The sequence below is a fragment of the Mixophyes fleayi genome, chromosome 2 (assembly GCF_038048845.1).
Source record: "Mixophyes fleayi isolate aMixFle1 chromosome 2, aMixFle1.hap1, whole genome shotgun sequence".
Taxonomy (NCBI): domain Eukaryota; kingdom Metazoa; phylum Chordata; class Amphibia; order Anura; family Limnodynastidae; genus Mixophyes; species Mixophyes fleayi.
In genome coordinates, this window is record NC_134403.1 from 87,120,156 (window position 1) to 87,144,906 (window position 24,751).

At 41.4% G+C, this 24,751-nt stretch overlaps 1 protein-coding gene and 1 long non-coding RNA gene across 2 annotated transcripts in view; both read right to left on the minus strand.

Annotated features, from left to right (window-relative positions):
• The window catches only part of GDF11 (growth differentiation factor 11), a 178,597-nt gene that overhangs the window by 44,002 nt on the left and 109,844 nt on the right, over positions 1-24,751 (minus strand). The gene's annotated exons all lie outside the window — the stretch shown is intronic.
• Positions 1-24,751, minus strand: part of LOC142141246 (uncharacterized) — a 92,013-nt gene that overhangs the window by 24,840 nt on the left and 42,422 nt on the right. The gene's annotated exons all lie outside the window — the stretch shown is intronic.

Consider the following 24,751-nt stretch of genomic DNA (forward strand, 5'->3'; position numbering starts at 1 on the left):
ACCTGTAGTTTCTCAAAATCTTTCTATGTCAGCAACTTAGCCATCATTGCCCGTGCAAAAGCTGAAGCAGTGAAAGTATGCACCAACTTTGCAGAGCAAGAAATGCAATTTGCAATTGAAAGTAGAAAATCACGTCAGGAGGCAGATAAATACTGCTTAGAAACAATTATGAAGAAGCTTGCTGCAGAAAAGGAAGCTGCAGCTGCCATAGCAGAATTCTTAGGGAGGCTGCAGATTGCCCTGATATAAAAGGAACCATCAATGTACTTGACCCAGAGCTTGGATCCCAAAATCCACTACAATGCACATGAGACTAAGTTCACCAAGTCTCCAAAATGAATAGGAACACTCCAGAAGTGCAAGGTATACAACCAGACTCTATCAGTGAAACAAGTCAAACACGCTGTGCAGTGCAACCACAGGTCAACGTCAAAACTGCAAACTTACAAGCAAGAGGACTCTACACAAGGTGAACCCACGAGGGACCACCCTCTTCCACAACAAGAGTTTGAGTCTGTAAACTTCAACAAAGGCAGCGCCTCCTGCACACAAAAGTGGTATGATACAAGCTGGCTGCAAACAGACAATCCTAGCAGATATGAGCACATACCACTTACTCATCATGTTCACACATCAACAGCATATCCTAGAGCCAACCAAGACACACTAGACTTTGCTAAGTTTCTTGCACGACGAGAGCTGGTAACACAAGGACTTTCAAAGTTTAATGATCACCCTGAGAGCTTCAAAGCTTGGCGATCCTTCTTCAAAAATGCAATCAGAGGCTTAGACCTTTCATATTGTGAGGAGATAGAGCTCTTTATTAAATGGCATGGAAATGAGTCTGTTGAACACACTAAAAGGATCAGAGCGATCAATATAGACTACCCAGCGCCTGGCATGACCTGGAATAGACTTGACAAATGTTATGGCTATAGAAAGTGCACTATTCAAAAGCATTGATGATTTCCCTAGATTACCTAACAAAGGTTATCAGAGACTTAGAGAGCTGAGTGACTTTTTAATGGCGCTTCAAGTAGCCAAGTCTGAAGGAGACTTGCCAGTACTTGCCTACCTTGACACAGTCAGGGGCATTAACCCCATAGTGCAAAAATTACCTTGCAATCTGCAGGAACAATAGGTTACCCATGACTCCAAATACAAACAGCGGAATAATGTGCCATTTCCCCCATTCTCTGTTTTTGCAGACTTTGTACACAAGCTAGCTAAGACCAGGAACGATCCTAGTTTTGCCTTTACCCTGTCAGGTTCTAAGTAACAGAATGCTACCTATCCCACACAAAACCTCAGTCGCAGTTCACATCGCTAATGTGTATCCTCCAGATTCCTTACACAGGTCTACCAGATATATCAATCAAGAGACTAGAGACAAAGAGACAAATAGTGTCCTCTGCATTGGAGACCACACCCTTTCCTGAAATGCAGAGCCTTCAGAGAGAAGTCCCTGGAGGACCACAAAGCCTTCTTACGAGAAAATGACATCTGCTAAAAGTGCTGCTCTTCAACATCCCACTTCGCCAAGGACTGTAAGGTCAGTGTCAACTGCACAGAGCAACAGCAAAGATTACAACACAGCTTAACACCCTGGACTATGGATTTTGCTACAAAATAACATTGACACAGACGATGAAAGTACAGTGGAGAGGAAAGAAACACTACTGCAGTCACACCAGAGATTACTTTGCAATGTACCGATGTCTGCAAAGAAGCCATAAGTGGCAGATTTTGTTTCAAAATTTGTTTAGTCAGAGTCTACCCAAAGGGTCAGCCAGACAAAGCTGTCAAACTTTATGCAATCCTAGATGATCAAAGTAACAAGTCTCTAGCCAGATCAACCTTTCTTGAGATCTTTAGTATTAAACGCCCAAACACTCCTTACTTCTTAAAGACTTGCGTAGGGAGGTTGTTTGAGACAACAGGGAGGAGACATACTAACTATCTAGTTGAATCCATTGACAGAATGACATGCCATCCCTTACCAACTATCACTAAATGCAACCAGATTCCAGATAATGGGTCTGAAATTCCTACACCAGGCGCAGCTATTCATGCACATTTGAAACCTATTCTTCCCCTCCCTTTAGATTGTTCGCTCCTTTGAGCAGGGCTCTCCTACCTTCTGCTTCCATCACTTTTAACTGCGCTCTCCAGCTACTCAGCTCACCTCCTCTCAGTCCCTCTGCCCTCTGTCTCCTCTCGCTTCTCTCCGCTCCCCTCAGTGACTCTTAACCTGTCATCCGTGCCCACCCTCTTGGGCCATAGTTACCTGCCTGTACTCACTTTTCCCCTCCCTCCCTCTCTTTAATGCTGTGCCTGAGCCCCCAGATTATAGTGCTTACTGTTACTTGTATTGTGCTGTTTCACCTTGTACTGTGCCATTGTTTGTCCTTGTACGGCGCTACAGATACTTTGTGGCGCCCTATAAATAAAAATTAATAATAATAATAACCTATAACACATCTGATACTAGAACTGACCCTCAAGCCCAGATAATTTTACTCATAGGGAGAGATATCTTATGGGTCCACAAAGTCAGAAGTCAGATCAATGGTCCATACAATGCACAATAACGGCTAGTTGTAGGTTGGGTCATAATAGGAGATGTATGTCTAAGAGATGTACACAGACCAGCTACTGTTAACAACATGCTTACCTGTACTTTAGAAAATGGACGTCCATCTCTTTTCCAGCCATGTCACAATTGCTTTCTCATAAAAGAACTACCACATTGTCCTGTTATAGACTCCTCTATTGACAACCACATCTGTGACAACTACCAAGATCATCTAGGGTGCACAGTCTTCCAAATAACAAAGAGGGATGATCAGGTGGCAATGTCCATCAAGGACTAGTTGTTCTTAGAAATAATGGAGAACAGATTAGTTAAAGATGAGGCACACAGCTGTGTTGCACCTCTACCCTTTAGAACTCACAGACCTCGCCTACCTAACAACAGAGAACAAGAACTTAAACGCTTCTATTCACCTAAACTTAATATTCACAGAAAACCAGAGATGAGAGATCACTTCTTCTCTTACATGGACAAAATATTTTAGAATGGTAACGCCAAGATAGATCCCACCCTCAAAGATACAGAGGAATGCTGGTACCTACCTATGTTTGCAGTATATCACCCAAAGAAACCAGGTCAAATCAGAGTTGTGTTTGATTCCAGTGCCAAGTTCAAAAGTATCTTCCTAAATGATGTCTTGTTGCCAGGACCAGATCTTAACAACAAACTTCTCTCAGAACTCATTCGCGTCTGGATGGATGCTATTGCCTTCACTGCTGATATTCAACAAATTTTCCATTGCTTCCTCGTGAAGAAAAAATGTCAGGAAATTCTTAAGATTCCTTTAGTTCATAGACAATAACCCTTCTAAAGACATTGCAGAGTACGGTTCAGATGTCAGACAAGTCATAGAAAAAGATTTCTATGTGGATGACTGTTTAAAATCTTTACCAACAGACGAGACTGCAGTAAGCAGGAAATGTTTCTCTGCTCAAATCTCAGTCTTCACAAAATAGCTTTTAATAGCAGAGGAGTGATGGAGGCCTTCCCTCCCTTCCCAGGATCATACTAGTGATTTAAATTTAAGAACTGATTCTCCACCAACTCAACTTAGCCTTGGGCTGTTATGAGACTTAAAATCTGACTACTTTACCTTTCAAGAGAACAGTGAAGAAAAGCCCTTCATTTGCAGAGGTGTCCTTTCTACTATAAAAAGCTTGTATGACCCCTTAAGATTCACAGCTCCCGTGACTATCCAAGGTAAAACCCTGCTCAAAGACCTAACCTGCGAATCATCTGACTGGCATGCCCCACTGCTCCAACAGAGGTACTATCTTCGTTGGAGCAGCCAAAGAACTACAAATTTGCTCGAACATCGAAACTAAAGGTGTGCAGAGATAACTTAGCGAACTGTGATGTGCATGAACCTTCAACCCACCTCATTCTTCTCATATGGGAGGGACCTGGGAAAGAACGAATGGCATAATTCGCAGAATCCTCGATTCCATCTTTCTATAAGTAGGAACTGCTCGACTCAATTATGAGAGTTTAACAACCTTCATGGCTGAAGTCTCAGCTATAGTCAATGCTAGACCTCTGACTTCAGTTTCTAGTGACCCAGAACATCCATTTCTGCTTACTCCTACCACTCTTCTTATCCAGAAACCATGCTCCTCCTGGAGAGTTCAACACCAAAGACTTATTCAAACGTCAATGGAGGCAAGTACAAGCCTTGCAAACACCTTCTGGACAAGAGGAAGAGAATATACATCACTACCTTGCAACCAAGAAACAAGTGGCAAATTGCCAAAACTAACTTAAAACTTGGTGATTTTGTGCTCGTCAGAGATTACCAATCAAAATGCAATGAGTGACCCTTAGGCCTTGTCACCAAAACATTCCCAAGCAAAGAAGGTCCGTAAGGTCGAGGTCAAGATCTGCAAGCACAGAGAGACTTAGCTGTTTCTAAGACCAGTATTTGAACTGATCTTATTGTTACCTTTTAAGGATTTAAATGGTGGTATCAGTTGATACCAGATGGGAAGTGTAATGCCTTAAGCATTGTTGTTTTACATATGCATTATTTTTGTGTAAACTCCATCTAGTGACCAGCCCAGTATCAGCTTAAACACTCAGGCCTCCATAGTTAGCTCTCAATGCATCTTGGGTAATGATAGGAGGTCACCATTTTAGATTCACATGTTAGTCAGACATGCAGAGTGGAATCTTGCTATAGGCAACATCTCCACTTTTTCAAACCCGCTGTTTAGTAAATATACCCCCATAAGGGAAGCTGTTCCCTTATCGGGAGCCTATGTGCATTGAATAGGTGAGCTGAAATTGTATGTAGCAATCCTAAATTCTCAAGTCTGGGAACAAACGTAGATGGAAAGGGGATAGTCCCCAGGATCAAAGACCATGGGTTCTGATATGCCTGGGGCCAAGGGCGTAACTTCCATAAGCGCAGTGAGTGCAGCTGCTATGTGGCCCACAGCTGAGGGGGGGCGGCATCTTCCCTGTCAAAATCCCTTGTGTATACGTGAGTTCTTCACCATTGGGAGCCCTTACAAAATGTTGCTTCGGGCCCACACAAGCCTAGTTACACCCCTGCCTGGGACATATGCTTGAGGTCTCAACTTTTTTTTTTTGTTTACTGTCCTAACTGGAAGTAAAAGCTAAATCGGAGATATCTGAACGTATCCTTCTTGTCCCTTCAGTAATAACTGTATCAATTCCTATTGTTTGTGTGATTGAAGGAGTGAAATGTGTGTATTATAAAATGATGACACGCAATAATATCAGCCATCAGACACACCAGCCTTATATGTACACAGAATGGTTCAGAGACTTTCAAGTTTTTGGAACACTGGAGCAATTAACAAAAAGATAATTAATATTGCAGTTTCACCTTGTGCAGATTAAAAATATAGATGAAAAATATGTATTCTTTGTAATAAGATTTAAAATTTTCTGCAAATTAGTTTAGTTGTGCCCCATCCTTCATCACACGGTTCCCCCTTATCACACGCTGTCCCCCTCTCCTCCACCACATGCTGCCTCCCTCTCCTCATCCACCTGCTGCCCCCCTCTCCTCATCCACATGCTGCCTCCCTCTCCTCATCCACATTGCTGCCCCCCTTTCCTCATCCTCATTACTGCCCCCCTTTCCTCCATCACTCGCTGCCCCCCTTCCTCCATCACACGCTGCCCCCCTCTCCTCATCTACAATGCTGCCCCCTCTCCTTTTTTAACCTTGTTGTCCTCTCTGTTATTTACTTACCTTTCTGTGACCTTCTTTCTTTCCCTCTCTTCTGTTCTTCTTGGCTAGGTGTGCTGCTCCTCTCTGCGCGCTCCTCACAGACAGTGTCGGGATGTGATAACGTCATGCCCGACACTTTCAGTGAGAAGGTAGCAGAGGGGAGGGGGGGTAGGGCATGGATGCCGCCGTTTTTTTGTTTTTTTTGGGGGGGGGGGTGGCGGACAAGCTGGGATGGCGGGCGGGGGAAGCACCCCTCGGTCTTGGCACCCCCCAGCACCTTGCTTACCCCGCTTACCGCGTTCCGACGGCCCTGGTTGGACCAAATCCTGACTAGGCTGGACAGTCACCCTAATTTGGCACAGCCCCACCTGAATCAGGACTGCTATCCTGCTCTCTCCTACCTGTTCTTGCAGCTTTCGTTACATGCTGCTGCTCGTGTCTTAAGCACAGTTGCTGCTTGGCTAGATTCTGGAATGTTGGGGCCTTATTTGGAAAAAAGATAGGTACATGAAATTTAGAAAGTCCCAACCAGCCCCGGCAATATCACCCACATTTAATAAATGCCTAGTGGAAGGAAAGGAGGGAAGGATCCTGCAATTAGCTGCTGCATAAACAAAGGTGGCTGGTCCCGGAGGAGGGGCCAGCCACCAGGAAACATAAAGTGTCGCGCTGACGTAAGTGCCTGGTTAGGGGGGCCCCAGGGAGGCGTGGTACCAGGACACGTGCCTTCTAGGCCCCCCTTAATTTGTCTCTGGGCAGTGAGTTTAAAGGTATGGTTTATTTTTGTGTTGTCAACTGAAACTGAGATGTTAGGTAAGTATATTAAGTGGACTTAATGACTTGTTTGATGATGATGATGATGATGATGATTTAGTAGCCTAATTTGTGAAAGTTTACTTTCAGAAATACCAGCCAAAATAGTGAAATATTTTGAGAGCATAAATACATTTTCGTGCAATCTGCATTGACGTGATGCTAAAATCCATAAGAGCTTATTAATTTTCAATGAGAAGTGTTATACATAGGGAAGAGCAAAGGTCCTAGGACTGAGTAACTCTAACACATAGAATAAAAAGAGAGCATGTGAATCCAGAGAAATTAACATTGAAGGATTGGTTTTATAAGTAGGATGAGAACCAGCATAGAACAGTGTCCTAACGATGCAGCAATTGTATGAGAAGTAAGTGGTCAACAGTGTCAAATGCAAGAAAGAGTGGCCTTTAGAATCTGGAATAGCGGGTCTCATTGAGGAAATGCCAATTTTTTTTTTACTCCATTGCACAATAGGGGTCAAGGAGAGGCATCAGGTAGACAACTTTCTACCCCACTAAGACAATTTTCCTGAAAACAAGGGAGCTCACAAACTTTGAATGACCCCTGGCTCCCTGGACTCCTACTGACTTATGCAATCTTGTTTATGGTCCCCCTGATATTAGAAAGGACCCCTAACTTTAAACAAATCAAAGGGGAACTACTTTTTTTTATTTAGAAAGGCTAAAACAGACATATGAACAGCCTTCATGTATTTAGAATGCTGAAGTAGCCATTACAGCAACAATACTTATGTATAGAGATTACTACCTAACATACAAATAATATATATATATGATTATTTTGAAATGATAAAGACCTCTTTTTGTGACTAAGGACACTTCCCACAAACACACAAAAAATATATTGCATGTTTATCAGATTCCAGCTATCATTTATCACAGCTAGAATCTGATTGGTTGCTATAGGCAACATTTCCACTTTTTCAAACCCGTACTTTAGTAAATATACCCCTTGGTCTCTTTATTAGACCAACCTGTTCCAGCCGTAAAACAGTAATCGGCAATACAGAAAGAGATTCTTACAGCTGTACAACAATATATGAGGCACAGAAGACATATGAAGTAGGTCAAATTTTCACTATTCAATCTTTTAAATGCTGTTGAATACTAGATGCTGTAAGGTCCCTTTTTTGTCTCCCAACCTGAGGACGGTATAAGGCTAATAATAAAAGACATTTTGGGCCTGATTCATTAAGGAAAGTTAAGTAAAACATTGAGGATGTAGTCTCCAGGACAAAACCATGTTACAATGCAAGGGGTGCAGATTAGGTTTCTATTTTGCTCATAAGTTAAATACTGTTTGTTTTTTCATGTAGCACACAAATATCAACTTTAAATTTCAGTGTACAAATAAAATATCAAGTATTTGTGTGCCACATTATCGGTGCTGTTAAATGGGTACTGTAAGTATGCGGGCATGGACAATATACAACACTTTGTAAAGTACATTGTCCATGCCCACATACTTACATTACCCCCTTAACAGCGTCGCGGTTGGCAGTGACGTCATCAAGTCGCGGTGGCTTCTTCATTCATCGCGATTGCTTCCAGTCGCTTGGCACATCAATCGTCCTGGAGCCTCGTCGGGAAGAACCCCTTCGGGGTGAAGGCATCGGGGTAAGTGTTGTCAGGGTAGTCAGCATCGATATGCTGACTACCACCGCATGCATTGTAACATAGTTTTGTCCGGGAGACTACTCAATTTTTTTATTAAGGTTGCTTAATGAATCAGGCCCCTTGAGACAAGATATCATTATTCCTACAGTACCAACACCATCATTGTTTACTTGTAAGACACTTAAAAACTCCACAGCCTAAGACAGTCAGAATTATATACAAATAATACACACTATAAATCACACATAAATACAGAACAAGTATAGTCGAGATAAACAAAGGAGGCTCAGCCATGATACAGAGGGCAGAGAGGGTCCTGCGTGTGAGTACTTACAGACTAAAGTGAGAGGAAAAAGCTGACACAATAAGAACTAGTGGGACACAAAGTGGACGCGCAACTGTAGCTAGAAGAACATGCAGAGGGAGTATTATAAGGTAGGGCTAGGTTAGGCAATAATAAATAGATGGATTTTGAGAGAGCGCTGGAATGATTGAAGTTGGTGGAGAGTTTTGTCAGGCTGGGGAGCAGCGTGGGACAAGTCTTGAAGTGGGAGAAGAGGCATAGGTGAGAGACAAATTGAAGTTGGTGAGTGAAAGTGTATCTCATGATGAGGTCACAGATGTTTGAAGGGAATGAGAAGGTCAGGGTTTTGAAGAAGAGCAGCTTGAATTGAATTCTGGAGGTAATGGGAAGCCAGTATTGGAACTTCCAGAATGAAGTAGCAGATGTATGGTGTGAACTTCAAAGAAGGAGATGAAGAGATAGGGTTCTGGGGAGTGACACTGAAGGCGCAACTAGGGGACAGTAGAAAGCCTATGGAAAGAATGAGAATAAGTAATGCATAGATGCAAGTTTCTTGCAGACAGATCTAGTATTTCTGAATGCACAGGAAAAGGGAAGGTAGGAAAGTGAAGAGATGAGAATGATGTTGGAGGGGTTGGAGGTACATGGTGGGTAGGAAGTTGTTGTAGAACTACCCTATATATGTGGTTTATAGGGTAGTTTCAGTTAATGTTGGCTGGGCAGTGATGAGGTATTGGAGTACAGCATTTGAAGCTACAGGTAGGGAAAGTAATAAAGGGAAAGGTAGAGCTGAGATGTTAGAGAGAGGGGATGTGGAGGTAAGTAGGAGAAGGGTGGAAAAAAATGAGTGCAATTCTGCTTGCATTCATCTATCTGCTCTAAACTATTCACAGAAAAGCAGAAGAAGCTTTCAAATCCATCAAATAGGGACTTTCCTCTGCACCTGCACTAGTTTTCCAGACTACTCTAAACCTTTCACCCATTACTGTCATTAAAAGATGGATATCATCATCATCATCATCATTTATATAGCGCCACTAATTCCGCAGCGCTGTACAGAGAACTTGCTCACATCAGTCCCTGCCCCATTGGAGCTTACAGTCTAAATTCCCTAACATTCACACACAGACAGAAAGAAACATAGACTAGGGTCAATTTGGTAGCCTCCAATTAACCTTCCAGTATGTTTTTGGAGTCTGGAAGGAAACCGGAGCACCCGGAGGAAACCCACACAAACACGGGGAGAACATACAAACTCCACACAGATAAGGCCATGGTCGGGAATCGAACTCATGACCCCAGTGCTGTGAGGCAGAAGTGCTATACACTAAGCCACCGTGCATATTGTTTTAGGGGTTCTTACACAGTTGCATGGAGAACACAGACCTATTGCATTTTTTGATATACACCTTTATTTAGAAGCCTATAGAAATTAATTCTTGATAAAGACAAATCTATGCAAAATATGGAGATTAGTGAGAAAGTCTTGAACCTTTGCAATGATGGATGATGCAATTTGCAGCCTGTACATCATCTTTTGTGGAAACTGTAGGCAATTCCTGTTCAGTGGTCAGCAGGATCAGAAAGTGCATGCCCTAGCTCTCCTCATGCCCTTAAATGTGGTTCACCCTGTCCGATTCCTCAGATTGGAGTGTCAAGTAGAATGCCTTGGGCATGAAAGAGCTATTGAGATGCCATTACTGGTACCTACTTTTCCCATTCAGACTCCAAGATATTAACATTCCATGTTAAAAAGCCAAAAGTTTCATAGCAAAATTTTGAAAGCAGCTTTCACCACCCCCTATCCATACAGTCAAATACATAAATAGCCTAAATGGAAAAATGACTCATTACCAACATGGTAAAGAAGATAAATATTGGCAGATTTGAAACCCATGGTTTACATACAATTTGGAAAAGACAAATACTTCATAAATATAACTCCAATTAGAATAAGTCCCAAATATTATTTTACTAATATTGCAAAGCGACTTCTTAAGAATGTTACACACCATTTCTACTCTGATTTTGGTATCAATAATTTTGAAGCTTATATATCACAACTCAATTCCACATTATACCACCCTCACAATTATAGATTGTCTTGTTGTTATTTGATTATCTTGAAATAAATAAAAGTAGTAAGCTGATGGTAAAAAGGGCAACAAACTGAAGGTAAAAGTAGTGATAAAGATAACAATGGTGGTAAATTGGAGTTTAAAGGCTACCTCCAATTAAACCTTCAGACTCACCTTTAATTCTAATTTATTACCACTAATATCTCCATTGAATCAGCACTTTACCTCCAGTCTATTAGTATCATCACGTTTACCTCCATTTTTCACCAATTTTATCTCCAGTTTATGACAACTATTATCTCCAGTGTATTAACACTTATATCTCAAGTTTATCAATATCACTTTAACCTTCATTTTAGCAGATTAACACCAGCTTCCAGTATTGACTCCAGTATATCTCCAAGGTTACCTTACGTTTGCTACTCCTATTACCTCCAGTATTCAGCACATTTATCTTGATTTTATCACCAAATTTTCTACCAATTTATCACTGGTATTACCTCCATTTTATCACCAACCTTACCTCTAGTTTATGCTTTACCTCAATTTATCACCACTTTTATCTCCAGGTATTCCTCCAATTTATCACCACTATTGGTGACTTCTGGCTCTGATTATTGGCTTTGGATGTCAACGATTTCTGGCTCTCACTACATGGCTTGTGTATGGACTATAACTTCTCTGCAGCAAGCTACAGGTAGTCTTACCTTTACTATACTGTGAGCTTACTAGCCATGAAAGAAAGCTGCTATTTAGGATACATACTTCCTCCAATTCGGAATCTTAATTTTCATCCATGTTAATTATATCAAGGAAATTAGATTATTATCCAGAGACTGATAGTTCATTGCACACTAGTGCATTACAAAAGATTGTGTAAATATCTCCCATTAAAACTCTGGCCATGCAGAACAAAATAGGGAAAAAGAAAGTGCCAAATTTGTGTCTTGTCTCATGAATATTAGTGATAAAGGTGAACCAAAAAAGGCTCAAAAGATGAGAATTTAGAAGTAGGCCTTAAAAGCATGACTTTCCTAAATTAAAAGGATTTTGTAAATGTGATTAGAGCATCGCTACTGATGTCTGTAAACACAATTTAGTTGTCTAAGGGAATATGTTTAATAACATATCTTTTTGTGTAGAGAATAGTGAGCAAATCTATTATATTCAAGAGGTCATGTTAAGTTCAACTCCTTAAACAATGTAGATAGTTATGAGATAGATATATTGACAAATAGATAGATAGATAGATAGATAGATAGATAGATACATGCTCCGTGGATGGGGGCTTTGCCATCCAAGAACCCTCTCATTCTTCAACATAGGGAGAAGATGATCACTCATTACACAGCAATTAGCATTGATCTTGCCAGGAAAATTCATGCCATAACATTACAGAACTTCCAAAACAATTTCCTTTACTCGGGGCTATACAGTTGTTGTGCACATTTTTAAATTTCATATCCAGCTAGTTTGTATTTCCCCAGTTTCGAAGTTGTTAACCTCTAGTCAATCAGATGATGAGAACACTTACACCAACGCATTTCAGCAGCTGAGTCTTGTGGGAGGCATAGATTGTACTGTGTTGTGAAGCCAGGCCTTTTGGATAGTTTGCAGCGGCAAAGGCTGATTAGCTAAAATGTTTAGTCATTTTACTAGTGTAGAGTATCATTTAGTTATAATTCACCATTTGCAGCACAGCTGTATATCCCAGACCACTAAAACTGAAGCTGGGATAGAACAATTTATTGCCAATTAGCAGCAGCAGCACATATTTCAAGAGATGAGTGTGCTGATAGTTTGGGAGGCACTGCCCTGTCCACTTGTGTGGTTCTATAAGTGACAACTGGACTGCATGTGACAGGGACAATTTCATTATGTGAGGATGAGAATGGAGACAAGTAGTAAGCCACAGACTGATAATTTGATAATGGTGGGAACAAGGTACTACAGAAGCATAGAGTAGTGACCGAGCAGCATCTTCTGTCTGCTACTCAGCCGCCAGGCATGTCCATGCAATATGCAGCAGCACAGTTACACAGTTACTGGATATGACAAGTTTTTGTCATATCAGTAGATAGCTGCTAGCATGCTGAATTGTGGATGGTCGTGGCCATTCAGCAATCAGAGTGGTGGGAGGTCTCTGCACACTAATTGATGAATGGGTGGAGCTCCTATCAGAGTGCTGGAAGTTGTCAGATGGCCCCTACATGTCAAGAAACAGAGATGAATCACTGCAGGGTAGATAATTCAACTGGGGTGTGATTGTTATCACTAACAGAGATTAGGGTAGGAAGGAGGGTACGTGGTTAATGCCACCAAAGATCTAGGGTCTGATTTTTATCACCAATAGAGATTATGGTTTGAGGAAGTATGTATTAAAAAGCCACCAAAGATTGGAGATCTGATTTTTTAACACCAACAGAGATTATTGTTGGAGTGGGAATGCATTATAAAGCTACCCGAGATCTGGGTTCTGCTTTCTGCCCTAATCTGTTTCCTTTCTCTGTGGTCATTTAGATTGAGTACAATATTCTTGTCATCTATTCACTTTAACTTGTATTTAAACTAAAATCCTATATATAGAGACTGAATCCAGGGAGAGCTATGCATCTAATGATCAACCCGAACATTAACCCCATACTAGTATCAGTGTCAGCTGTGCCAGAATGCAATATATGTCTTCCTTTTATGAAATTGTTGTCGCACTAATGTAATTTATAAGACTGTTACTCTTTTTTACAATAATGATATCTATATTTCATTTTGACCCCTACATTTAACCCCATACTAGTATCAGTGTCAGCTGTGCCAGAATGCAATGTATGTCTTTCTTTTATGAAATTGTTGTCGAACTAGATTAATTTATAAGACTGTTACTCTTATATAATAATGATATATATATTTAATTTGTCCACTTTGGCTATATTTGTTTTACTAGGTATTTGAATTAATTCTCAGCTGTGGATCTAAATAGAGGTGCTACCAATCCAGCCAGAATTGACAATATTTGAGAAGAAAAAAGAAGAAAAGCTGGTTTAAATTTTGATGCACTGACAGTCTTCATAAATATATATTATTTTATGTTTTAAAAAGTCTCACACTGACTAGGATACAGAGTCAGACCTTATGTAATTATAGACCTTTAGGTAATTATAGCCATTACCTAAAATTAACTAGTTTTGCCCAAATCCCAAGTGAGTGACTGGCTAGGTAGTTAGCAAGACATTCCCTCCCGTTAGATACTTAGTAGCAAACAGGATTACTAATAGGCTACAATTCTAACTTGAACAGAAGGAAACTGAGGCTAGCTACCTCTTGCTATATGAATTATACAGGGAGACAAGAATATGTCTCAAGAGGGAATTGGACTGAGATATATTCTAATTTTAATATAGAATCCCCAATTTAAATTAGAGGGGCAACTATATTTTATCTAAATAGATGGTCTGCTTTTTGAGATCAGGGTGTACTCCACACATTACAAGTAGATTATATTAGGAGGAATTAATAAAAAGTACATAGAACGCATAAAGCGATTTTAAATCACCTTATTCACTATAGTCACTATATTTCGCTGCTTTTAACACTTAGATTTTTTTAAGAGAAATGTTAATAAAGGTTAAATTTTAATGCAACAATGGGTTACATGTAAAACATAAAATAATATAATATATATTTATGAAGACTGTCAGTGCACCACAATTTAAACCAGCATGTCTTCCATCAGGCAAGTTTTATTAGCAGGATTAAGATAAAAATATATGCCATTTGGTTCTGTCTAGGGCAGTGTTTCCAAACCCTAGTCCTCAAGTACCCGTAACAGTGCATGTTTTCCATATCTCTTTGCTGGAGCACAGGTGTAATCACTACTGACTGACACATTTTGAAAGATCCACAATTATATTACTGGTCACCTGGAAAACCTGCACTGTTAGGGGTACTTGAGGACCAGGGTTGGGAAAAATTAAAATTACATACAGTAGGCAGCTTCTCAATCCTAGCACTTATTTGCATGTGCCCAAAAATCTTTTTTATATTTTAGATTAGACAGATTGCTGTCATAGATTTTAAATGTAGGATTTACAGTAGACAATACACTGACCAGACTGGGTGATCATTTTTACATGCTGGGGTATTGGCCCAATTTAAACTAAAAAAGCCAAAATTGCTGAAGAAGTCACAATGTGTGTAAGGGTAGCCTACAGATTAAGTTACGGGCCATCCTAATCCAATTAACAGCTAGAAAACATAGAATAATGGTGCATTTGGTATACACAGTAGCTACCTATTAGGGTTCAATAATACCCCATTCATACTGCACCAAAATCCCGGGTTTTTCCCGGGGCGAGCTCAAACGACCCGGGTCTTGGTGCAGTATGAATCGTACAAGTGAAAAATCCCGGGTCTAAAAACCCGGGTCTTCAACCCGGGATTTATCGAGGGGTAATTCCCGGGTCGGACCCGGGTTGCCTGCACTATGAATGGTGCAACCCGGGTTTTTGCATAGGAGAGAGAGAGAGAGAGAGAGAGAGAGAGAGTTTTTTTTTCATATTCCAGCTTTCAGCCAATGAAAAGTGCTCTGGTGATGACTCCCACAAATTGCCAGGGCACAGACTTGTGCAGTATGAATGGGGTCAACCCGGGAAATTCCCGGGTCCGAGGTGCTGTATGAATGGTGTTTCTGAGCTGGGACGCTCCGAGACCCTGCAAAAACCCGGCTTCAAAAACCCGGGATATTGCAGGGGCGGCAGTATGAAAGTGGTATAAGATATCATCCAAGCCAAAATCATAAATAAATCTCTCAATCATTCTAACTGATCGTTTTGTGTTACAGATTGATCCACAAGTTCAGGAAAATACCTTAAAAACACTAAATGTAGTACATATCCTAAAATTATGTATTACAAGGTATTATGGTATATTTGAAAAACACTGCAGAAACATGAGTCTTTTCAATTTTGGTTCATAAGTGCAATACATAAAATTTCTACCACCATTACAGTAGAAATTTGATGTAGATGTAACTCTTACATTCGCACACAATAACTCTCAGGTAATACAAGACATAAAAGCTACCTACTGTGCCCAGTTAATCACTTATTGAGTGATCACAGACATTCTTATTGGTGAGTGTGAACTCTCCAGAAGAGAAAGTTTGACCTTTTGGTCATCTGATTCCTTCCAGCTCTGGGTTCATTGTTGTAAAAAAAAAAAAAAAAAAGAAGAAAATGGTAAAAATTTACAACACAATATCATTATGCCCCACAAAATATTAGAGATGAGCGCACTCGGATTTTGTGAATCCGAGCCCACCCGAACCTTTCCGATCCGAGTCGGATCCGAGACAGATCCGGGTATTGGCGCCAAATGAAAACTTGAAACCGAGGCTCTGAGTCATAATCCCGCTGTCGGATCTCGCGATACTCGGAACCTATAAATTCCCCGCTAGTCGCCGCCATCTTCACTCGGGCATTGATCAGGGTAGAGGGAGGGTGTGTTAGGTGGTCCTCTGTCCTGGTAGATCTCGTGCTGTGCTGTGCAGTGCTGTGCTGTGCTGTGCTGTGCTGTGTTCTGCAGTATCAGTCTAGTGGTGCTGTGTGCTGTGCTCTGTCAATTTTGAGTTCAGTGGTGCTGCTGGGTCCTGTGCTGTGTCCTGTTCAGTCCAGTGGTGCTGTGTCCTGTGCTCTGTGCTTCTAAGGGCATAGTTATTTCCCCAATATTCCCAAGTGTTTTAAAAAATAAAAAAAAGTTATAAAAAAAAATACCAAAAAATAATTAAATTTTTTTTTAATTACAACAAAATTTGCACAACCAATCCTGCAGTATAAGCCCATTGGTACTGCAATATTATCAAGTTCACACATTCAACAGTAAAAGTCCAGTGGTGCTGTGTGCTGTGCTCTGTCAATTTTGAGTTCAGTGGTGCTGCTGGGTCCTGTGCTGTGTCCTGTTCAGTCCAGTGGTACCAGTGGTCCTGTGTACTGTGCTCTGTGCTTCTAAGGGCATAGTTATTTCCCCATTATTCCCAAGTGTTTAAAAAATTTAAAAAAAAGTTATAAAAAAAAATACAAAAAAAGAATTAAATTTTTTTTTAATTACAACAAAATTTGCACAACCAATCCTGCAGTATAAGACCATTGGTACTGCAATATTACCAAGTTCACACATTCAGCAGTATATCAGTCCAGTCTAGTGGTGCTGTGTCCTGTGCTCTGTCCTGCTGAGTTCAGTGGTGCTGCTGGGTCCTGTGCTGTGTCCTGTTCAGTCCAGTGGTGCTGTGTCCTGTGCTCTGTGCTTCTAAGGGCATAGTTATTTACCCACTATTCCCAAGTGTTTAAAAAATTTAAAAAAAAGTTCTAAAAAAAAAATACAAAAAAATAATTAAATTTTTTTTTAATTACAACAAAATTTGCACAACCAATCCTGCAGTATAAGACCATTGGTACTGCAATATTACCAAGTTCACACATTCAGCAGTAAAAGTCCAGTGGTACTGCAATATTACAAAGTTCACACATTCTGCAGTATATAAGTCCAGTCTAGTGGTGCTGTGTCCTATGCTCTGTCCTGCTGAGTTCAGTGGTGCTGCTGGGTCCTGTGCTGTGTCCTGTTCAGTCCAGTGGTGCTGTGTCCTGTGCTCTGTGCTTCTAAGGGCATAGTTATTTACCCATTATTAAGTTTTTAAAAAATAAAAAAAAAGTTATAAAAACACACTAAAAAAATAAATTTAAAAAAATAATAATTATAACTAAATTTGCAAAACCAATCCAGCAGTATAAGTCCATTGGTACTGTCTGCAATATTACCAAGTTCACACATTCTACAGTATCTTGTGCTACATATAATGGAGACCAAAAATTTGGAGGATAAAGTAGGGAAAGATCCAGACCCACTTCCTCCTAATGCTGAAGCTGTTGCCACTAGTCATGACATAGACGATGAAATGCCATCAACGTCGTCTTCCAAGCCCGATGCCCAATCTCCTAGTACAGGGCATGTAAAATCAAAAAAGCCCAAGTTAAGTGAAAGTAGGAAAAAGAGAAACTTAAAATCATCAGCGGAGAAACGTAAAGTTGCCAATATGCCATTTACGACACGGAGTGGCAAGGAACGGCTTAGGCCCTGGCCCGTGTTCATGACTAGTGGTCCAGCTTCACCCAAGGATCTAAGCCCTCCTCCCCCCCCCCCCCCTACAAAAAATTTAAGAGAGTTATGCTGTCAGCAACAACAACAAAACAGCAAAGAACTCTGCCTTCTAAACAGATGACATCACAAATCGCCAAGGCGAGTCCAAGGGTGTTGTTGGTTGTGAACCCTGACCTTCCCATCACTGTACGGGAAGAGGTGACTCCATCCAGCATTTGCAGCACGCCCTCTGCATATGCTGGAAGGATCACCCACAGTCCAGTTACAGATTTGGCTAATGAAGGTGTGAAGGTTGTACACCGGGAGGAGGATATTGATGTAGCTGGCGCTGAGGAAGATGCTGATGATTATGATGCAGACAGATACCAAATTGCCTTTCTCAATTTATATTTATATTCTAGATTATATAACGGCTGAATATTTACTCCTAGTGGAGAGGGGATCTGATGCAGACAGATACCAAACTGCCTTTGTCCATTTCTTTGTATATTTGAATTTCTAGTTCTACAGTCTATGCAGGCTGCTTTTTTTATATTCAACTACAAGTGTAGGGCGGGGGGGCATAGATAGCCACCAAAGTAACGTGGTCCATTTAATTTCACTTTCTAGCTCCACAGTCTGTGCAGCCCGCTTTTTTTATCTTCAAAATATTTACAAGCCTTGCAATCTAAATTAACTAGAGGTAGTGACGTGGTAGAACTCCAAAAGGCAGTTTGGAAGCCCATGTACAAACTGGCTCTATTTTACCTGAGTTGTCCCCCCTCCAGTGTGTACTCGGAAAGAGTTTTTAGTGCAGCGGGGAACCTGGTCAGTGAGCGGAGAAGGAGGTTGCTTCCTCACAACATTGGAAAAATGATATTTATAAAAATGAATAATCAATTCCTCAATGAAGTACAGCACTGCCCTCCAGATAGTACAGAGGGACCTGTGGTTGTGGAGTCCAGCGGGGATGAATTGATAATGTGTGAGGAGGAGGAAGTACACACTGTAGGGGGAGAGGAATCAGAGGTTGAGGATGAGGACGACATCTTTCCTCAGTAGAGCCTGTTTAGTTTGTACAGGGTGAGATGAATTGTTTTTTTGGTGTGGGGGCCCAAACAAACCAATCATTTCAGCCACAGTTGTTTGGTAGGCCCTGTCGCTGAAATGATTGGTTTGTTAAAGTGTGCATGTCCTATTTCAACAACATAAGGGTGGGTGGGAGGGCCCAAGGACAATTCCATCTTGCAACTATTTTTTTGGCATTATGTGACCATTCAACAGTCGTTTGCCATGTTCAAAAAGTAAAAGAAAATGCCAACAAATTCAAATATATTAAATCAAAAGTTAAATGCCCTGTCATTATTTAAAACAAGAGGTTTTGACGTGCTAGAATTAGTGTAGTGTTAAGATGTTATAAACACTACACTTGGAACTTGGAGGAGGTATTGTGGCCCCGGTATCAAATTGTGTACCAGGGCCACCCCACTACGCAGTCCAGATACTTGTTTGGTGGAATTCTGACCAGTTGAGGGTGTATTTATTTTATTGTGGCCCCGGTATCAAATTGTGTACCGGGGCCACCCCACTACGCAGTCCAGATACTTGTTTGGTGGAATTCTGACCAGTTGAGGGTTTTATTATTATATTGTGGGGACCACTCTATACCACACTACCACTCTATACCACTCTATTTAATACTTTAATTCTATTACTAATTCCCATAAAGAGGAACTGCCGCTTCTATTTAATACTTTAATTCTATTTGTAGTTACCATAAAGAGGTCCAGATACATTTATTGGTGCGATTCATACAAGTTCAGGGTTTTTTTTTAAATCAGGTAAGACTTTATTGTATTTTTTATCTTTTCTTAACATTCTAAACACTACAACAAAAAAGAAAGCCCATAACAGAAGGCTAAAGCCCCAACTATATCCCACACAGTGATACAGGTATCATAAAATACACATACACAATAGGATCAAAAAATAAAAAATAAAAAAAAAGCATTGACATTCAGATTTTCAAGCCAAGGTATGCACACCTTCCACATTTTCAAGATACAGTAAAATAATAATACATTTTTGATAATACAGAGTATAATCGTTGACTTTAATGACATATCACTAAGTGGCTGGATGTCTGCCCCAAGCATTACATTAGGAGAGCTCCACCTCCCTCAATCCTTCCGTGACATATGGGGATATCCTCCATCTGTACCATATTCTCTCGTACTTATCCACTAGGTTCCTGCTAGTGTACATAAATCTTTCATGGCCGACTGTGTCATTAACAAGGTCGATCCAGTTATTCAAAGTCGGACCTTCAGGTGCCATCCATTTCCTAGCTATCACCACCTTTGCTAACATGAGTAGTGTGTTGATAAGCAGTCTAATAAGTCTACGGGTTTTCTTGCTCAAGCCTAAGCCAAACATACAGAGTTTTGGAGTCAAGGCCACTACTCCCACCTCCAGTCTTTTAATACAATCCTCCACCTTTCCCCAAAAGGATGAGACCAGCGGACATTCCCAAATCATATGCCAAAAGTCCCCTTTCTCGCTCCTGCACCTGGGACACAGAACCCTCTGACCCCCATCAAACTTAGAAAGCCGAAGAGGGGTGAGATATGCTCTGTGTAACAGAAAGAACTGGACCTGGCGAAATTTGATTGATGCAGTGACCTCTTTCGGGCTACATAACACCACATTCCATGCTTTGTCACTAAGACGCCCCAGATCACCCTCCCACCTGCATCGCAGCTCCGGCAAGCCCCCTTCACCCGATCCTTCCATCAATATTGAATACAAAAATGAAATTTGCCGCCTTTGGCCCAACCTTGAGAGTTGCACCCTTAATGAATCCACACTAAAGCTCGGGGCAGCTTCCCGAAACTGCGAGGCCAGAGCATGTCTTAACTGCAAATATCTATAAAAGTAACCCCTAGGTATCTCATATAAATTCTGAAGTTGCTCAAATGAATATAATATTCCACTCTCATACAGTTGTCCAATATGTATTATGTTGTAAATTCGCCAAGCTCCAGCTCCCTCCATCCTAATCAATTCTCCAAAATCCAAATTATCCCAAAGTGGAGTGCACGGGTCCAAGTCCAATCCACCCCCAAGCTGGGATGACAGTCGCCAAATTTTCATGGCCTGTACTAACAAAGGGGGGTCCCTCACAGCCTTTCTTCCAGCCAGAAGAAACTGCACACGCATATGACTAGAGCCTGTCTCAGAAACTAAAAAGTCATGCAAATCTACACCCAACCGCGACCGGAACCATACCTCAATATGTGTCAACTGGGAGGCAAAATAATAAAGCCGTAGATTTGGCAAAGCCAGGCCCCCTGATCCTCGGGAACGATATAAGGTGGTAAGCTTAACTCTTGCTCTCTTGCCTGCCCACACCAAAGAGGCCATGAGACGTTCAATGTAGCGAAATATGCTATGGGGGATATATACCGGTGACTGCTGTAAAACATACAAAAACTTTGGTTGAATTATCATTTTGATCAAATTAATTCTACCTGTGACCGACAATGGCAGCTGCTTCCATACCCCAATCCGGCTCTTAAGATAGTCAATCTGAGGCTGAACATTACACTGGATATATTGACCCATATCACTAGAAATCCAGATACCAAGATATTTAAATATCGGGGCCCATTTAAGAGGAGTCTGCAAAACTTGCCCCGTAGGGCAGGTACCCTTAATCGGAGTTACACTGGATTTACTCCAATTAATCAAAAGCCCCGAGTACCTACCGAACACCGAGACCACACGGAGTAAAATTGGCAATGCTTTATCAGGATATGACACAAAAAGCAGCATATCATCTGCATAAAGGGCAATCTTGTCCGTCCTGCAGCCCATTCGTAATCCAGTGATATCTGACTGCATTCTAATCACACATGCCAATGGCTCTATGGCCAGAGCAAACAGAGTGGGGGACAGAGGGCACCCCTGTCTGGTACCCCTGCCCATAACAAACTGACGAGACACAAAGCCATTTACACAGACTCTAGCTGTAGGGCAAGAGTACAGCAGTCGAACCCACTGAATAAAAACCGGGCCAAACCCGAATTTCAACAGCACCGCCCACAAGTACCTCCACTCCACCGAGTCAAAGGCCCTAGCAGCATCTAAGGACACCACCACCGCCTCCTCCTCCGCAGGGTGGGGCAGCTGCAGATGACAAAAAAGCCTACGCAAATTTATAGCGGTAGATTTTCCCGGCATAAACCCAGTTTGGTCAGGATGCACTACCTCACTAATCACCCGGTTCAAACGTGTCGCCAAAATTTTTGCCAAAATCTTAATATCCGTTGTCAGTAACGATATCGGTCTGTATGACTCTGGAAACAAGGGATCCTTTCCCGCTTTAGGGATAAGGACTATAAGGGCTTCAGACATAGACGGAGACACACACCCCTGATCTCTAAAGCTTGTAAATATGTCTTTCAAACGAGGCACAAAGAACCCCAGATGTTTCTTATACAACTCTATGGGTATCCCATCTATGCCCGGAGCCCTGCCATTTGGAAACGAGGCTATCGCAGCTACAATCTCCTCTTCAGTAATTGACACATCCAAACTTTCTCTACCATCTGCACTCAGTTCAGGTAAGGAAACATCCGCTAAATACACGTCCAAATCAAAGTCTGAGTACTCAGCTCTTGACGCATAAGCATCCTTAAAATACACATAAAAAACATCACTGATCTCTTCAGTCAAGGTATGCACAACACCCAAAGTATCTGTAACACCCTCCACTACAGCAGCCGCCCCTTCTGACCTAGCTAAATAAGCCAAAAATCTACCACATTTATCCGCTTCAAAATATTGAGTATGCTTAACAAATAACAACTTACGCCTTGATTTATCTAACAAGTAATCCGACCATTCTCTCTGTACCGCCAGCCAAGCCATCCTATCAGAAGCCACATGAGAAGAGAGATACACCTCCTCCAACCGCACAACCTCTTTTTCCAATCTATCACCTTTCAACCTAGACTCTCTTTTGAAACAATTAATACTTCTGATTAAGGAACCTCTTAAAAAAGCCTTAAATGAGTCCCAGACAAGAGGCGGGGCCGCCGTGTCCGCATTAGTAACAAAGTACTCCTCCCATTGGGATTCTAAAGTATTTCCGTCTTGCAATAATGTCAACCAAAAGGGGTTAAGCCTCCAAAATGCTTGACCCCAAGACACAGTAAGCCTAACTGTTAATACCAATGGAGAATGATCTGAAATCCCCCTTGGTAAATATGCAACATCGGAGACAGCCGGCAGTAACTCCTTTGATACAAGTCCTAGATCTATTCGGGAGAAAGCATTATATGAAGTGGAATAACAGGAGAAACAGACCTCTGCCGGATGCCTCAGACGCCACACATCCACCAAACCCATCTCTTCCACCACATCAGCAAATTTTGATTTTTTGGCATATGTAGTATCCCCCACCTCCCTCCACCTATCAACATTAGAATCCATCACATTATTGAAATCCCCACAGCAAATCACTGGAGTATCAGGAGAAAGAGAAATAAAATCACTGCACTTTTTTAGGACCTCCCCACTATAGGGGGGGGGAACATATACCGACAGTAAGTTTATACGCTTAGAATCAAAAATGCCTCTCACAAAAACATATCTACCTAATGGGTCTGACTCCACCATTTCCAAAATAAAATTTACTTTCTTACGTATAAGGAGAGATACCCCCCTAGAATGACCTGTATGAGTAGCATGGTATGCCCACCCAACCCACGGTTTCTTAAGGGCCATCACTTTACCTCCCACTAAATGAGTTTCAGTTAAACATATAACATCTGCCTCATACTTTTTCAATTGGGATATGACCAAAGACCGTTTAATTTTATCATTTAGACCTCTAACATTCCAAGTCAGGATTTTAATAGACCCCCTATCCATCTTCCCAGTCGCCATAACACAAGGGAATACATATGTGACATTTCCACATAAACGTCAACCCCCTCCAGCCCAGACAGACACCCAGCCACCAGCCAACCACATTAGCATATAACAAAATAGTCAATTTCATCATCCAGAAGTATTTGCATAAAGATAAAGTGCCACACCCGTCACTGCGTTGAAAAAACCTACCCCTCCCTACCCTATTCAAACAACCCCCCTCCCCGTATATCCACCCCCAACTTAGACATACCTGGATCCCCTTATAACTATCCTGCATCCCCTTACACAGCGCACACACCTATCTCCACACACTTATGGAAATACTCGTATGCACCGAAAAAAAAAGGAGAGGGAAACCGCGACCCTTTAAGCAAGGGAAGCTCCCCAGCCCACAAAATCACCCCTAGTACTCCTCTAACCCTCCATACCAAGACCATCCATTAACACCAACCATAAGATCCAGCAGTTTTAAGTAAAATAACCTTATAACTAACATTATCATAAGCAACCAAATACCTACAATATTAATCACAACATTTCAGTTATATATGAACATGAATCAAGTGATAAACATTACCGGAGTAAGTTTCAAACATTACAACTATCAAAAGCACACATTCCTCAATAGCACCATCTCGGTTCGTGAAGCATAACTCAGACATTTTAACTATCTGAAGCATACAATTTCTAACAGCATCATTTCAGTCCAGGAGATCCATACGTCACCAAAGATATCTTCAATCCGGACGAATACCACTAGGAGCTCTCCTGTCCAACCAATTAGTCGCCTCCGACGGAGATCCAAAGAAATGAGTTATTCCATCTGCAACCACACGCAATCTAGCCGGGAAAAGCATAGCATACGGCAGCTGCATCTCACGAAGGCGATGCTTCACCTGTATAAACTGGGCTCTGCTCTTTTGTACATCCCCCGAAAAGTCAGGAAACACAGCCACTCTTTGGTTTTGGTACAGTAGGGGGCCCTTGGTCCGAGCCAGGCGGAGAATAGCATCCCGATCTTTATAATGTAGCAGTTTAGCAATAAATGTGCGTGGCTGC